Below are 15896 nucleotides of genomic sequence, written 5' to 3'. Positions count from 1 at the left end.
CTCCCATCCATGGAGCTGTATCGTGACTTCTTTCTTGTTCCAGATCCAACATTGCAGACCATGTGGTCAGGATGCTCTGTGAATGAAGCTGGAAAAGTGATAACATGCTGCAGCTGCTGACTTGCCACTTAGCATAGTTCTAAGGAACATCAGCTCCCACACATCTGATCCAAGGTTCCTTTCAGACGAAGGGAAGGAACTCCAGAGCTCTGCACTGCACATCCTAGGACCTCATGCCCCACAGAGCCATGTAGTTGAGATAAGGAGCCATTCTCTATCCCAGCTTGTAAGGATTTATCTCTCCCAGTTCCAGGAGTTCTCACAGATGGGCCTAGGTCCCCATGCAAAGCTGGGTGACAGGTTACAGGATCAGAACACCTCAGTAATTTCAGAGCAGGGAGGGAGGGGATGAAATGTGTGATCAAGGTAGAAAGAAGCATGCTGGATTAGTGTAAAAAAACCTTGAACGATTTCAATGCAGAACTGCAGAGGACAAAGACCAAATATGCATATTCCAGAGAGGCAGATATGGGAAGACATTTGAGAGCTACCAGTACCTCCTTTACTTATTCTTCAGTCATCTGAGAGAGTGGTCAGGTTGTCAGTATGACTAAAAGCTGGTCCTGGGCTTTTGCCTAAAACCTCAGGCAGCCTCCAGTAACACAGGTTAACAGCAGAATTATGCTCAGATTAGAGGTCTCAGGTGAGAACACCTGATGAGAGAGTGTCAGGACCTAAATAAGAAACTGGATTATCTCTAACTTCACAATATACACAGAAAAAGATTAAGATCTTGTAGACTCACTTTTATGAGGAGAGGTCAGGGAAGACTCTCGGTTTGCTCTGCAAATTAATGCTTTAATTGTGAACAGCATGAAGAGTCAGAGGGGTGAGAAACATCATGAAAAGTTTAGTGCAGTTGATTCCATGAGCTTTTATCTGCTGATCTCATGCAGGAGATTTTTGGAAAAGGGGGAGGGAGGAAACAATCCAAGGAGTAAAAATATGAGAGAGCAAAACAAGAGCAGAGAAGATCAGTGATAAGATTTTGTGAGCAGATATGGTGTGATTTAATGTGATTGCATGTCATTGAGGGATGATCCAGAAATGCATCAAATTCACTGTAAAGGAAATTGTCATGAGCAGCTCCAGCACTGACAGAGGTCAATATAGGTAGAATAAGATCAGTGCGCATTTTGACATCTTGCTGTTCTTGTCTGCAGTAGATAAACAATGCTGAATTGGGCAATTGTACTAGCTACACCAGATTTTGGTAAAAAAATTGGTCTATAAATTTTGCTAACCACTATCTTGAAGGTTTAGAGTGGTGATGATGCAGGCCTTTGAAGATTAAATAAAAAAGTTTGAGAAATCCTCCATATAGGTATAACTATGGGTTTGGCAGGGGAAGAGGAGAGAGTGGAAGAGAGAATGAAAAATGTTATTTCACTTCTCTATGATTTTTATAATATTTACTGGCATTCCACTGATTTATAGAAACAGAAACAGTCATCAGAAATTGGCAAGAGTACAGGAAGAATAAGCCAATGAAAGATGGAATTAATAGCAGTCATAGATGCTTAAGGGATCCATGATGTATTGATGCCATTTCTTTTTCAATGTCACATGCTGTACTAGTGCATTAGGCCAGATGATACCTGAAGACAATGACCTATAATCTGCTCTCTTGCCTCAATGCCTTGCTAATATTTTACTGAAGGTTTTGCTGTGCTGCAGCTTAAAACAGAACTTTGCCAGCTGCAGGAAGAAGGTACAAAGACAATTTCTGGTGCTTGGTACAGAGAAAAAGAGGCTGCTGGATTTAATCATTACTCATAATCCTCACAAACCAGTCGAGCTCGAAACAGCAGTGAGAGACAGTGACACCTTGCCTTGGTGAAGGATTATAATTGTCATATTGTAGTGTATGATCCCTTCCCTTCCCATTCCTAATAACCTGCACCAGGAAGGGACCACGTGCCATGACACCAGAGGAAAGCGCAACAGGTTCCAGTTAGGGTCTGTATCAGCATGCTTAACATTAACTGCTCAGGCTTGCTCTGCTCATTAGTGTCAGCTTTTGCAGACCATTTTTAGTGCAGGAGACTCCACTCATCTTGTCACACCTGATTTATTACTTCTGTTGGGTTATTGTGCTTCTTGCCAAAGAGCTGTTCCTGGCTTTGTATCCTTTTCCTGTCTGATGGGCTGCATATGCTCTCTGATGCCAGCTCTGTTCAGTAAGCTACTCTTGCTGTCTGATCCCACTCCCCACTTCTGTTGTCAGGTCTTGTTGTTTTTATAATCAATTGTTTTCTTTTCCATTCTGTTTATGTTTTGCTCTTTTCTATTTGTATTGCCTGGCCCTGGGGCCCTCAGATCATTTCTTGCTGCCTGATTTTGGTGTCTAATGCACAGCTGCCCCACAGTTGTACTTGCTGGGTTCTTACTCACTTACTAAGCAAACAGCTGCATGGGCACCTGTTTCTAAGTTCCAGCTGTCTGATCAGCTGTTTTTGCAGAGTTATCCTTCCCATGGTGTAATCCCATTGTCAGTAGCTGTAGGATCAATTCTTTTTTGCACAGATCTTCTGGATGTGTAATTATATATTTCATATATCATCTAGTTAATCCTTTGAGATTGTTCCAGATATCTGAATACCTTCCTCTTTCTCTTTTCTTGCTTTGTTCATGTTTAATTTCAGTCTGCCTTGATCACAAGCCACTTATCCAAGAGAATCCTTTCTTTCTGATTTCTTATCAGCTGCTCTTTAGCATCTATTTTTACTTTCACAGCTTCTGCTAGTCAAGGATTCTAATGTGTAAGTTGCTATTCCTGCAGCCCCATGTCTACCACCATCCATTCAATCATCGCTATTGTGTGCTGCTCCTGCTATTCAATCAGCAGTAGTTTTTTCTTTCTTTTGTGCAGGCCTGCAATAATCTGATCAGTTCTGTCTGTCATATTATTGCCCCTGGTTATCTTTCCTATCGGGTAATCATCACAAGGAACTCTGTTCTTGCACAGGCTTGGATAATTATCTTCTTTTGGTGACTTTCTCAAGCCCACAGAGTGGAGTTACACAGTTCTTAGAAACACATGCTGCAGTAATGGTATTGCTGGACTTTGTGGGGTTAGTATCTTGGAGTTAAATATATAAATGGGTATTCTTACCTAAAAGTTTGGCAAATAGATGAATTTCACTGTGCAGTGAAATAAAAAGTTTCTATCCTCTCCCTTCTGTCTGCCATATTTTTCCCTTTCACATATTCCTGTGTTTACCTGGTGAATAAGAAATAGCTCTTCATTAATCAAAAACATCTCCATCAAGGCTCTGTTCTTCTTTCAACTCAGCTTTTCTTCTCATTACTTATCCAGGCACCACAGCTAGGCTGATCCCTGATCCCTGTTGTATTATAATATAAAATAAAAGAACAAAACTCAACTGATGTAAATTATTGTAGTTCATTGACTTCAGTGGACCCCAATAATTAAGACAGTCAGCTCAAAGTCTCTGGAGGAGAAGACACATGCTGTGACTAAAGAATACTGTCTCCTGTTTCTGGCCGAGAAAAGTAGATTGATTATCTTTGCTTTCCAGAAGATGATTAGGAATTAGTCGAGAAGAACAAAAGCACATCATAGTTTTACTAAGAGCTTTAAAAGATATCAGACAGGGAGCTGCATATTTCACAACCCTGCAGAAATCTGTGGAGTTCTGTATAGGAGTAATCTATCTTTCCTTCCTCAAGGAATTTCTCTCCCAAATAGGTCTTAGGCGGAATGGCCAAGGTTATATTTGGTGCTTTACCTCTCAAGGTGTGACTGCCTAAGCTACAATGCTGATTTATTCTTGGAATGTTTTAATCAACTGATAAATTTGACCTCAGCTTGTTGCACATAAAACTGTTTTGCCATAACCTCTCTGATCTTGCAGCTCCTTAGGGGGGAAGAAGTCAGAACACTCCTGAATCTGGACAAGTATTTAAAGCTATCCATATAGGAGCAAAAAGTCTGATTTTTTTCTTGACAGTTGTGATACTTCAGGGAAGGAAACTGGGATTAAGAAACTTATGTCTGTTAAAATTAATTCTTCTGTTGAAGAACTTGAAGGAATGCAAAAATTAGGGTTAGCAAGTTTTGCATCAGAAGGGTGGATGAGACAGCTGCTTGAAGTATCTTCCAGTGTCATCTTCTATGATTGCCTTCACACTAACCTGTGATGTGTGAAGTTTTATAGAAAGTTACTCACTTTTCAGGTAGCCTCCCACATGCCTTCCTAAATCTTTCAGATCTATAAATTCTGAAAGATTGGAAGAATGTAAAAATTGGTATAAAGTAAATTACGCCATACAGTTCAGAATTTGGAGAAATACTTGAACTTAGGTGTTTGGGTTGGGTTTTTTCCCCCCAAATGCATGTATAATTAGAATAAAAAATTTAATTTTAGAACTTAGACAAACATAATTTTAGAGTCTGAATGTGTATAGCACTGTGAGATTTTTTTAAAGGAAAAAAAAAGAACTTGTAAATATAAAATAGAATCTTGTCCTATCAGTATCTTTTCCAATTGAAGCAGCAGGTAAACTTAATTTTTCTAGTATTCATATAATCCTTCATGGATCAAAGAATGTTACTCCATGCTTGTCCTATCATTTGATAGCACTGGCTTTGTCTATGACAACTACAGTAAATATTACATCCACATACACAGATAGGCTTCAAATCTATGTCTGATTCCAAAGCAGACTACAGCCCAAAATCTCAATCATCTGCACCCATTTCTCTAGGCTGTCTCAGTAGTCTATAGGCACTTCTTGGGTACTTCTGGGCCTTGATTTCTTATCAACGCAGCTCTATTTAACATAATGTCTTAAACTTATGTTTAAGTGATCTGAAATTAGGTTATTAAGAATTCATGTAAGGTATAAGTCGAGTTTTTCCCAAGTTTAATACATAGCAAAGGCCTTAAAAGTGTCTTGCTTTTGCTTATGCTCTTGCCTTAGAATTATGCAAAACCCCACAGAACCAGGTGACAACATGGAATTCTTTCCTGCACTGTTTGCAGATGTGGAAAAAATCTTTTTATTTTACACCCTTAATTTTACAGTTGTTATTTTTATATCTCTTTAGGCAAAATATATATATATATATATATATATATATATATATAGTTAAATTTAATGGAATTTGATCCAGCTAAGAATGACTGTTCATCCAGAATCTGATAAAACAAGCCAGGTGTTAAAGTCTGACAAAGGATGTAGATAATGCATTGAACTGAAGCCTGTAGTTTCTTGAGATATCAGAACTAAATGAAGAACCATATTTTCCAGAATTAATCAAATGTCTTAAAAGCATTAAAAATTCCAAAGAGACTCACAAAACCATTTCCGATCTGATTGGGCCTGAAGACTCCAGATCTTTCATTATCCCTTTCTGTGGCTGGTATCCCATTGGGTACAATGAGGAGCCCTCTCAGGAGGCTGCTCTCTGCCCACACTGCCAACAGCCACAAGCATGGAACGCACTTGGGGAAGATTTCAGAGTTGAGCAGCACTATATTCAATTATTACAGATACAGCATTATGAACAAATCCACTTTTTTTCAGTTTCTTTTGTTGGCTTTTTTTTTCTTTTTTTAATGACCTACCTGGATCTATTCATTTTTCATTAGCTTAAAAACCAGTGAAAATAAAGTAGCAGAGGGATAATGTTCAAGCCTTCAGGTTGCTTCATAAGCATCATCTAAATCTAAGTTGATCATTAGAACAGAGGATTTTTCCCTTTACTTTCTTCACTGTAGTCTTTGAAAGATTGATGGACACCATAGAGCTGGCAGTATCTTTTCCAACACATGCTTAGATATTAATCAAGCAGAGAAGAGGAGCAATTTTCATCTACTTATAAAAATATTTGGAAGAAAGTATTTATTACAAAAGCTGTTTGTTCACTAGTATGAAGAATAACATGCTATTTATATTTAATAATCAATTTGCAATTGAAAAAACAATGAGCCAAATACTGATTTCATTTATTCTGTATGAATAGGGATAGATACAGTTAAGGCAATATAATAATCCATTAAAAAATTCTTCATTTTTCATTTTGGAGGAAACATTTGTTGGAATTACCTTTAAATTTGTAAAGCAGTTTCTGATAGGGTTGTCTGTGCTAGACCTAAATCTCTGCTTAATGCCCACAAAAGTCACAGTGGAAAATAATGGTGAGGACTTATAGAGCTCGTTAACAATTATAAATACTTAGCAGGGTAAGGCAGTGAAAAGGACTCCACAGGTTTCTTTTAAGACTCTTCATGCTAAGTTCCTTATTAACAACAGGGAAAAAAAGAAATAACAAACTTATATTTTCTTCTTTCTCTCTCTTTCTCAGCTAATTCAAAGTGAAGCTGTTAATTAACAGCCAGAGTACAATCTTTAGTTACTGGATTAATTACAGAAGACTTGCTGTGGGTTTTAAATTCTCTTGGGGTATTTTTAAATCTGGTGGGCAGTAATACTGCCATCTGTTTTGTGAGCTGATGGTTAGTTCCTACTGAAATCATTAAAATTTTGAAAACTACACTGCCTGCTATCAAGGTTCATAAATAAGTGGTGTTTTTTTAAAAGCAAAATCGGCCTATATTCTACTGTTCACATCAGAAACAACATTCAGTGTACCTCCCACACACGCCATGGGTAAACAGCTGGTCTGGGAAGGCAAAATGCTCAACCCGTTTATCCAGATCACATAGAATTTCCAGATAGTTAAATGAAATTTACAGATGTAGATCTTAATGTTACAAAAGCTTTCCAGCAAATAAAAATCATTAAATAACACTGTTTTTAAAAAATCATCATTTTCCATGTGATGCTGGAAAAATAATTGATGAGAACTGGCTGCTGCTGTTAATTTGGCTTTCTCTTTAGCCTGAGAGGCTCATCTGCATTCAGCTCTGTATATAAATAAAACCTGATTTTGTAGGGAATACTGTTGAGCACATATTCACCACAACTGCCCTAGGGGAAAAAATACCCAAAAGTGGATTAATTGTAGATTACTCAGTCCTCTCTTATTCTGAAATAGATGTCTTTTCATTTGTTGTTAAAACCCTATTGGATGAGGTAGTTTTCCATCTGTATTGCTGGCAGGAATCTGACAGACTTGCAGAGACCCGAATCATTTCCAAGCAGATTTGCATGCACCATTTAATTTAGGATTTTCAATCAATAGAATTGTCAAGATCTGGCTGATGGTCCCTTTAAAGTACAATTAGTTCAAACCATGTGCTTGTAGGCTTGGAATTCTTTATCTTTCATTTCATTTCATGTACTTTTTAATAATCTCAATATTCTCCTATTTTTTCATCTTAGGACTCATGCCTCAGCTGCTAGCTGTGTCAAACACTTTGACATATATAAGTTTAGATAATTGTTTAATAATTATTGACTATGCCAGGAAGGTATTGCTTCTTCCTCCAAATTAAAATTTTGTTTATGGCCCAAGAATAAATTACCTTGTTTTTTTAAGGAAAAAAATCTTGTGAAGCTCTCCTAAAGTTGAAAGGTGTTATATTTCACAGTTGAGTTATTTCTGTTGCCTACTGTATTGGTGTCTGACAGTCATTTGGAAAAAAAATATATATTTTACCCATCAAGAAGCTGAAAAAGGAAAAGGACAAAAGATTATTCTGTAGTCCCAAGGAGGGATGATCCTTTTTCATGTTAATGAGAGGTTGTGAAGTAAATTGCCTGACATCCCATGGATTGAGTAAATCCAGAGAACTGACTGAAGGAGTAATGGCATGCAAGAATTACAGGAATTTAATATTTTTCAGCCTGGTTCAGTATTTTGTGAGATAACAGAAAGATCTTAAGGAAACAACATAGGGCCAGAAAAATACCAAGAGACATTGAGAAAAGCATAATATTTAGTTCTCTAATCATACAGATTTTTTAATATATCTGTTACTTAAAATATGAAGTGTTTATTTGCATCACACTTGAAAAAGTATGCCTTATGTACTGTTTAAGTAGAGGAAGAAAATCAATCATGAACTGCTCAGTACTGCAGCAGTTACTATATGGCTGTCTTAGATCTTCAGCCCAATATGTTTTTTTCAGATTCCACTTGCAGGGACAACTCAGAATGCAATGTATCTTTTCTGGTGTATTATATTTCAGTAGCACTGCTGCAGTGTGAACAGACTTTACCACCCTCACTAGAGAAAGAGCTCTGGAGCTGTGTTACACCAGCTGGTGAGTGCAATGCCCACTGACATGACAGAGAACTGCTGCTGGAAACAATCTCACTGCACAAAAAGAGAAATGAAAGTGATTTTTTCCCTTTTCTTTACTCTCTCACTACTTCAAGATTAATTTTGGATCTGACCTTCAAAAGCTTAGATGTCAAAAGCATGTGTATTTTAGACTTCATTTCTGCAGAGCAGGGAAGTTGCTCTTAGTACATTTCCACTTGGAAGAGCCTTGCAATCTCCCTGATACCAAATCCCTGAAGGTATTGATTACCACTGAATTTGATCCTTCTCATCTTCTGCATAAAAATCCAACCTGATTAATTTCTAAGGCAATTTCATTTAGTATATGGATATGTGCCAGTAGTATCAGCAGCTTGTGAGTGCATTTCCATGATATTACACTGTTGACTAGTAGGTAAATACAGACCAACTAAATACTTCTTTTTTTAAAAAAAATTGTAAGGTAAAAGTTATAAAAGATAATACCTGTGCAGCAAGATTTAAGATATCCATTCAACACACTTCAGTTTAAATATAGTACAAGAACTCCAATAGATAATAGTTTGTTATACTTGCTTATGGAACTAATATTAGAGAAATCTTCTCAGGAAAGTAAATCCTCTAAAAAAACTCTTATGCTTATTGTTTCTGTCCTGAAGCCATGGAGTTTGCATCTGCATCCATAGCCTGTATCCCTTTTCTGTGTGCCTTAAAAAACACTGGATGTACCTTACGCATTGGTTACCATTGCATGCATTGCTCCCCCATTTTAGACCCCCATAACCCTTCTTCAAACTTGGATTTCAAAGGGTATTGAAAATACTGCTTATCTTCACTGAAATCATAAAAGGAACACTGTTAGAAGTAAAACTTTCTGTCTCATTTACAAACTTAGAGGATCTAACATGTAACACTTCCCCTTACAAAAAACACCCACCTTTGCTCATGTTTACTTCAATGGTAGTACACTATTTTTACTATTATTTGCAGAATCCAAATGCCCTTACAATAAGTGCTTGTCTATGCTTTTTCAAATCCTACTAAAATGTTGATAAACCACTGAATGTCTCAGTCTAGAGAAGAAGAATTCAGTTCAGGTAGGCACACCTTTGGCATGGCAGTTCATGTCATGGCTCTCACCCTCCCAGAGCTGTTCAGGTGGGAAGTCACGTTCTCCATAAGGCCAAGGATTGCAACGTACATCCTCACATCCTCAAGGAGCTTTCACTGTGGTAGAGTCAGTTCTCCAAACATCAGTGAACTTGGAAATCCAAGCAATTACTTAAGACTCCTTTTTTCAAGTTGCTTTATTGCCTTTTTTTTTATTCTCTCTTTTCTTTTTTTTTTAGGTCTTTTATGCTGTGCATTCAGTGATTTCCATTCATTTGTACCCTTGAAGTATCAATCACTGACAGGCTGAACAGAGTATGAAAGGAAGAACTTGAAAAATGTCTTGACTTCTCAATATTGTAGTTAAGAGGACTGTCAAATGCTAGTTCTGTCCTGAGGAGATGTTTGAAAATTCCTTAATCCCGAAATGGGAGGCTGAAGAATGTTAGATAACCTCTTCCTGTGAAAACTTTTATTTGCAATCAATACATACCTATGATGCAATTTCTCTGTCACTTAATTAAACTTCTGCAACTGCTTCCACTCATTTAAAAAAATTGCAAGTGTTTCTTCTTTCCCTGATGTCTTTTCCAAGCCCCTTTGTTGCATTCTTGATTTGTTGATCTTTGCTTTTTAAATCTTTCAGCTCTAATGGGCAGCAACATTACTAAAATTTCCTCAAATTTTAACCTTTGGAGTTATTGCTGCACTGTGCCAAAGCATTCTTAGATTAGATAATATCACTTTGAGCTTTCTTTTGAGAGGCTGATAGTGGTGGAAGGGAGGCATTTTATGGGATTAAATAGAAAATCGATACGATAAACAACCCTTTAGCTAGCATGTTTATTTTTATTTCCTGATTGTATCTCTCTTTCTGAGAATTGCCTGTAGCAGAAAATAGGAAGCTCAAAGATTAATGTTGCAGCTGTACTCTACAGATTTTGCTAGGGCAAATTATAAAATAATATGGAAATCACCATCTCATTCCTACAGTCTCAAAGTAACCTCCATGTTTGGAACATTTACTTCGTAATTTAATGGTATAAAGTCTAGTCATTAAAAAAATACCCAAATAACATCATTTATTTAATAATTAGACTGAAATTAGTCTGGCTTTAGGTTTTGAATATAAACCATTCTAGATAAATCTAAGCCTCTGGATTATTCATAATTGGCTGTTTTGATAGGATGGATGATTTCCTTTTACCACAAGTTAGAGTGGGGGGAATTTTCTCTGAGGCTTTTGGGAGTCACCTTGCGTAGGAAGAAGAGGTAAATCCTTCATTCTCCTTCCCTGTAGGATACAAGAGCAAAGACATTTCTTTAAACCCAGTTTTCTATCAAGTGGGTTTTCTTGGCAACAGAAATTTAATCCTCCCTTATCAGTATCTCTAAATCCCTAATTATTTTCCTAAAATCTTATTCCAGAACTGTGAGCCTGATCTGTCCTCCAAGGGAACTATTCAGGAATTTTGTAACAACTGCAGAACAGCTACGGAATAATAATGGCAATGTCAGCTCCTCCACATAGCCCAGACTGTATGAAATTTTAAAGGCACGTTGAAGTACCTATTTGGATTGGAAAAAACTTGTTAGGATGTGACTGCATTTCAGCTGAGAGTTTCTTTTAATGTTTTCTGAAACTTTTGTTGAAGCTCATAAAGCTTAGGGTCTGAAGTTTTAAACTTCTTTGTTGTTCTCATATTTGGTCCAAAAGTCAGAACAAACCTATGTGAAAATATCAGTAACTCTCATAAATGATAATAAATTATAATATTCAAGTAAAGATTTGTTGTAAGGGTTTTTCAGTAATGGTGCATAACATAATTAAAAAATAAATATGAAAAGAGGGGCTGTTGTGGAAAGTGGTTAACATAGGAGAAGGTGCTAAGTCTGAGCTATCCACATACCACAGCAATATGCAACTGATCCAATATTTGGGTTCATTCTTTTGCCTAGATGAGTCTTTTTCATGCTGCTGAGAATAATGGTATTGTAAGAACAACTCTAGACACCCCATCTGTGGATCTGCATTTTATCTACCCATATTATGCGTGTCTCAAAGAACAGAAGATTGGAAGTCCTGTGAAAAATCTTTTGAAGACCAAAAGCTTAGAATTAATGGGGCAGAAACATAAATCTTGAATATTAAGTCGGAATCTAATATGCTATATAAATACTGTTTTTACTTAGGGGGTGTGTGGAGACCAAAGACAGGGAAGTGACTTAAAATTTCAGTGTTGAGAAGTCAGAAAGATTTTGGAACCAAAGATTGATCAGGAATAAATTGGCCAGGTGTGTATTTCCTCTATGCAGCTTTAACCCAGTGCTCTCAAAAGTACAAAACTTGTCATGAACTTGACAGTTGCTGCAGTAGCTGCTAAGTCTTACTGTGAGTTATAGAACCATAGTACTCTGTTTTAAATCAAGGTTTTTCTTGGAGGCTTTTTATGAATGGAAATAGGGGATTGGGGTGTTGTCTTAGGACTTTGTTTTATTGTCTGACTTTTTTCCTGCCATATGCAGAGTATTTTTTTTCTTCTGTCTTTCAAACCATGACTGAATTCTTTCCTTGCTTACAAGTGTTTAGTGCTGGAGAAGCCAAATAATTCAAAATAAATAATTTAGTAGGCAATGCTTGGCTTACTTTATTTGCCCAGTATATAAAAAGCTCTCACACTGCTTATATTTCCTCAATGAAAAATGCTGCAAGAACTGGACTGAGCCAGTGGGTTACTCACAAATTGAGCATATTCATTGTGTGTAACTTTATACTCAAGCTGTTGTAATGGGTCACCTGAGACACATTGTTCCGCTTTTATAGTTTCAGTTCCATGATTGGATGCCATAAACCATATATGTTGCTTTTCCAAAAATGAATTTTGTTTGGGGACTCATTCTATTATCCACTTAGTAAAATCAGCTACTCCAAGTGCACTAGTGGGGGGCTGTGCCTGTGCCAGGGACTCCATCAGGGAGTCAAAACTGATTAGTTCAGGAATGCACTAACATCTAATCAGCCTTCAGCCTAGATCTGATTCTCATGATTCAGCTGAAGCACCCTGGGGAGACGGCAGGAAGGAACAACTTGAAAGTACTCAGATCCCCAAGTGTCCTCACAGCAACGTGTCACCCAGGCTGTCCCCAGTAGTGTCACTGCCAGGATCACACTGGACCCCAAGGAGCAGTGGGACTCAGTGGGCACTTTCCATGACTGCTCTTTGAATGTGGCTGTTATAAGTGTTTCTTCATAAAAGGAAAACAATACCTTGATTTTGTTTACATTTTGTTCCAAATTTTGGTCAGAAGTTTTTGGTATCCTTTGCAAATGTGCCATGGGTTGGCAGGAACCCTGAGTTGAACTATGGCTTTTTTAATGTTATAGAATCCATTTGGGAAATGTTAGTCTGGTTCATTCAATTAACTAGGCTAAAAAACTGTTCTGTATACAAGAGGAAATCATGTATTTGTTTAAAATCTGTCTATATCTTATTCTTCATGTCAAATTTTATCATCCTTCTAAAAAGTGAGCTCTTCCATATAATCTCACATTTATCACTCAGTCTGAACTTACAGCAGGCAACTGCTCTTGGACTTTGTTGAGACATGGGCCAAAAAGTCATTCATTTCCAAAGTTAAAAATGTTGAATTTTATTTGATGTAGTAACTTGTGTAATTAGAATTCAAAACTACTACTAGCATTTAATAAAAGTGAATGCTAAAATCCAAAGATGCATATTGAAAAAAAAAGAACAGCTTTTCTGCATATGTCTTCTAAATCAATACTTTGTCAAAGCATATTAATAGTGTAATAGCCTAGAGTATGGGTATTCTTCTTCAAGAAAGAATCTATGTATGCCTTCTTTAAAGGTACCCACGGCTACCAGCTTCAGGACCATACTTTCCCCCTACACCCTCGCCCAACTTGCACTTTTGCGCCTCTGGTTCCTATTTCAGGGCCATAACTTGGATCTTTCCCTCCTTATTGCTCTTCACAGATGCAAGTGGTCGGATGCATAATCCTCCCTTTGCCTCGTGATCGCGGCATCCGACCGACTTGGCGCTTGTTTTCTTTTTGGGGTCTCTTCATTAAACCCTTCAAGTGCGTAGCAGGAGTTATCTTCCTCTTGACGTGTACATCACATGGTATTCGAGCGGCTGAACGTCTGTAATGTACCTGGTGTCATGGTTGTTCGGATAAGGTCGTCTCAAACTTGACACTGATGCACTTTTACCCCATTCAGGGTGGGTCCCCCAGCTACCTATACGGTGGCAGATAATGTTATGGTTGCCGGACATAATTTGTTATTTTTCCTTCACTAGGAATTGTTACCTAAACCTTCATTTTCATTCTTTTTTTTATTGTTTATTTTTATATTGTAATTTTAACAAAATAAACAACGATTTTTATATGATACTAGCCTAGATTTTCCAAACCATTTATCATTCGTTCATTAACATTTAACTTTCCTCCACTTTTCCCCTATTTCCAATCCAACAAATCAATAACTTATCATAGCTTCCATAACCATTAATTCAACCAAATTACATAAAACAAATCGATTAAAAACAATATAAAAGTACGCATCCTTTATGCACTATCGCACACAACTTACACCAAAACTTAACATACCCTATACCACAAACCCATCTTTCATTTAAAATAAAAAACAAGATAAAAATACAAAACATTCACACCAATAATAAGCCCAGGTTGTTTCTTCCTGAACTCTTTTGGATCCTTCCTTTATAAACTGTATATTGTCTTAATAGGCTGTACCTGAATTCAGGGAACCTAATTTCTGCTTTTATCTCTTTTAGCAGCCTAAGTTCAAGTTTCATTGAAATTATTGAAAAACAAAGAAGCAAGCACTTAAACCCTTTCCATTGACTCCTCTTTTTTTTTTTTCTTTTTTTTTTTTCTTTTTTTTTCTTTTTTTTTTTTGTTTTTCTCCAACAGGATATACTGGGTTGAATAGGATTTTGGAGAGAATCAATACAACATTTTTATGATAGCAGATAATCTTTCTCTTCTGCCTCAGCTTCTCCATTTGTCAAAAAAACCAAAATGATCAAGATCTCTGTTGTAAAGTGCTTCAATACATATGAACAAGGGCAGTTAAAAGAGTATCAGATATAGTTATCACTTGCTTTAAAAAGAGAGTTAAAAAAAGAATACAAGTATCTTACTTATAGAAAGATCTTATACAATGCTTCTTGACTTAATCCAACTAAATCTTTCTGTATGAGTCTTTATATCAAAATACATTTTCTGTTTAAACATGGTTGTCCTATTTAGTTTTATTTTCATCTAATGATATAATCCCAAGATGTTTCCTCCAAATGCTACTTCATATTTAGTAATCTCCTTTTCCTTTACATTCTGAATTCTCCGTAATTCTTGCTTAATATTGGACAAATCTTTTCTACTTTTTTCACATCGATCTGATAGCTGCAGGAAAATGTTTAAGTATTGTTCTCATTTATGAAAAACTCTCTAAAATTTTCTTGGGATGTACTTCAGGAAGTGTTATTCCTTTTGGGATGAATCCTTCTGGATGACACAATGAAGCAGGTAGTCAATTTTCATACTTCTTTAAATCTTTGTTGACATGAGGTCTGCATCTCTTTTAGTCCTCCATATTTTGTATTTAGAGAAAAGTTTGTAATCATGCCACCCTTGGAAAACAAAAATTGCTTCTAATTAGAAGTGGATCCTTAAAAAACATCTGAGTAAGTCAAATCACTGCAGTTGCTTCATACAGTTGTATGCAATGGACAAATATTTGCCTTAAATTGAATTTTAATAAATGACATTGTACCAACTTTTACAATATGTGTTAGTAATGACAATAGACAACAAAAAGTAACATTATTCATAGAGTGAATCATACCGAGGCTTCTTTGAGCTTGAACAGACTAGTATATATTTGATGAACTATTTTGATTTCATTTTTTTTATTTCAATTTGAGATTCATAGGTAATATAAAATATGGAATAAAAAATTAAAATTTTTCCTTTTTTTTTTGCTAATCTGTGAAAATGCATTATCCAATGCTTTACTTTAAAGCATTTCCAAATAAGTTGAATTTATCCAAATTTAAAAATTCAATTCTTAATGTCTTAAGTTATGAACAGGGAAGATGAATAGACTTGCAAATGGATAGATTGATTTTTGTTATGCATAGTCCCTTTGCGCTTCATACATGCTTCAGAGAGATCATGCAGATTCATTTTTTCATGAAGTTTGAAACATTAATGGATTTCTTTTGCCTGGAAAACATGGTAAGTAAGTAGCATTGTAATATAAATGATGTAATAAATCATATACCAATTAGAGCTGCCTACATATAGAGAGAGATGTTGCCTTGTCAATGCCTACTTTGGTATCTAACTTTTTATTTTGGGAAGTTTCTGTGAATCTTTGCCTTAGATAGAAAAGGCTGTCCTGCAATGCTGTTCACTGCAGAACGCATCTGAGCCAGTGCCCAGACTGGAGAGATGCTCAGGCAGAACAAGTTGGAAAC

The 15896-nt window shown here is 36.4% G+C and overlaps 1 long non-coding RNA gene across 1 annotated transcript; it reads left to right on the top strand.

The window, feature by feature from the left end:
- Positions 1–4358: 4358 nt before the first annotated feature.
- Positions 4359–13629, top strand: LOC125333937. Its single transcript, XR_007207014.1, has 2 exons — positions 4359–4389; positions 13239–13629. It is a non-coding gene; the product is annotated as an uncharacterized LOC125333937 (long non-coding RNA).
- The last annotated feature ends 2267 nt before the right edge of the window (positions 13630–15896 follow it).

The sequence above is a fragment of the Corvus hawaiiensis genome, chromosome 15, assembly GCF_020740725.1.
Source record: "Corvus hawaiiensis isolate bCorHaw1 chromosome 15, bCorHaw1.pri.cur, whole genome shotgun sequence".
Taxonomy (NCBI): domain Eukaryota; kingdom Metazoa; phylum Chordata; class Aves; order Passeriformes; family Corvidae; genus Corvus; species Corvus hawaiiensis.
Note: the sequence above shows the minus strand (reverse complement) of the source record. Positions and strands in the feature narration are given on the sequence as shown.